Source organism: Bombyx mori, chromosome 17 (assembly GCF_030269925.1).
Source record: "Bombyx mori chromosome 17, ASM3026992v2".
Lineage (NCBI taxonomy): Eukaryota > Metazoa > Arthropoda > Insecta > Lepidoptera > Bombycidae > Bombyx > Bombyx mori.
The window spans coordinates 7,025,739-7,027,738 of NC_085123.1; the positions used below are offsets into that span (position 1 = coordinate 7,025,739).

At 35.1% G+C, this 2,000-nt stretch overlaps 1 long non-coding RNA gene across 2 annotated transcripts; it reads right to left on the minus strand.

Moving 5' to 3' along the window:
* Positions 1–373: 373 nt before the first annotated feature.
* LOC110385132 (uncharacterized) lies at positions 374–1,758 on the minus strand. Of its 2 annotated transcripts, none has more exons than XR_009975299.1 (3): positions 1,520–1,758; positions 1,247–1,382; positions 374–626 (listed from the first exon to the last, which is right to left on the minus strand). It is a non-coding gene; the product is annotated as an uncharacterized LOC110385132 (long non-coding RNA). The 2 variants fall into 2 exon arrangements; XR_002430464.3 differs by having other exon boundaries at positions 1,247–1,436.
* Positions 1,759–2,000: the final 242 nt, after the last annotated feature.

Genomic DNA, 2,000 nt, shown 5'->3' on the forward strand with positions numbered 1-2,000 from the left:
TTTCTGCCGTGAAGCAGTTATACGTTTCGGTTTGAAGGGTGGGGCAGCCGCTGTAACTATACTTGAGACCTTAGAACTTATATCTCAAGATAGGTGGCGCATTTACGTTGTAGATGTCTATGGGCTACTGTAACCACTTAACACAAGGTGGGCTGTGAGCTCGTCCACCCACCTAAGCAATTATATATATATGAATATTATGGTGTCTCAAGGGGATTGCTTTAAGACTCATAAAATTGCCTAAAGTATCTTTAGGGATTTTCAACTTTATCCACACAATTTACGTGAAGTCATGAAACTGCTTTGCACTCGACTAATTTCAATCTCGATAATCTTTTTCATTTTTCGCAATTAAAGGAAAAAGACTGCGTCATTTCACGGGCACAATATTTTTAATGATCCCATTTCATATCAAATGGAACGTAATTTCTTTGAAGCAAAAGACTTCACTGAATAAAATTAATAATCAAACAGCGTTGAGCAGAGACCGGAGGCCTGGGAAACTTAATTTGCATTCTGAATCAAAATGTTATCGTAATTATGTAGGGTCAGATAGTCGGCCGCTTCTGTGTAGACGGCCATTGGATTCAAAATACGTCCCCGTCTCCCTTAGGTTGTTAGTTCACCTGTAAAGTATTGTTACTTTATTATTCCCAACAAAATTCTGACCCAATTCAAAATAAGGAATGAAAAACAGAGTAATAAATAAACAATACTAAAAGTAAGCCCATACTAATAAATTACTCTAATAATGTTAATACTGAAAAACTTAAGATGACGATAGATTTCTGTCATTTTAACAATTATGATTATTATTGGTTAATTGCTGGTGGGTAAAGCATATTTTAATCAGCACCACTATTCTAAATATTTCTGCCGCAAAGCAGTCACGTGTTCTAGTTTGAAGCGTGGAACATATACATACATATAAATACATATATTCTATGCAAGTGAGACTCAGACCGCATGTGTCTAGTAGGGTGGTGGCTTTCCCGTTGAATTCGTCATGTTTGGGTAAGACGTAATTAAGTACTTTAAAAGATTAACTTACATGGTAAGACCAGGTGTACCGTGAGCTCGCACACTATTATTTTAAATTCCTTTGGTGGGTTTAAAACCGAAACGCTTCGCGAAAGAAAGAGATAAAGAGAAACCACCCCTGCTAGTTGACAATTTACCACCACTAAACCACATCCTGATGCAAAATTTATATTAAAAAAGCAAATTAAAACACGAAAAAACTAACACTTATTCGTCGTTCTTGGCTCTCTAAGATGTGATAAAGTTGATTATCTAAGTCCATTTAGGAAATGAACCAATTAATATAATAAAATATTCCTTGCGGTTAAAAACAAAGTTTTAAAACCCATATTTACAAGTACCTAAAAGCATGAAGCAAGAATGTTTCGTGTTAGAATCTTTGGATAGTCTTCTGCCTGAAGTAATTAGTATGTGTTAAAAATGTTTATATTCCTGTTATAATGCACAGAAACCTTCTGACAGTGCAAGAGTAACTTACCCCGAGTTTTACCACAATAACACACAAAATGTATATTTCTATAGTACATTCAATTCACCTATTATATAATTACCGAATGAATCTAAGTATTGAATGTATGTTATCCGACTCAGGGGTGTATTGGAAAACTGACATTCTAACGATATCGTTTTCTAATTTCGTTTGATTATATTGATTTGATTTTTGTTTAATACATTAAATTACTGAAGGAGGCGTCCCCGGCGTGCGCACTCCGGACCCTTCGCCTGGTTGTCATAGAAACGGATATATTCCAATCAATGAAGTAGGAAACCTATGGAAATGAAACGTCAACCAAAATTTCGTGCCACTGTGACGTCATCTGGCCACAAAACATGGCGGCTTTAGTGCTGTACAAAAGATTTCAATGTAATCAGGTTTTATCGATAAACGTTCTTGGCTCATTTTATTTTAAATATTGTTGAGTATTATTTATTTGTAGAATTTATACTTTAACGGGAAG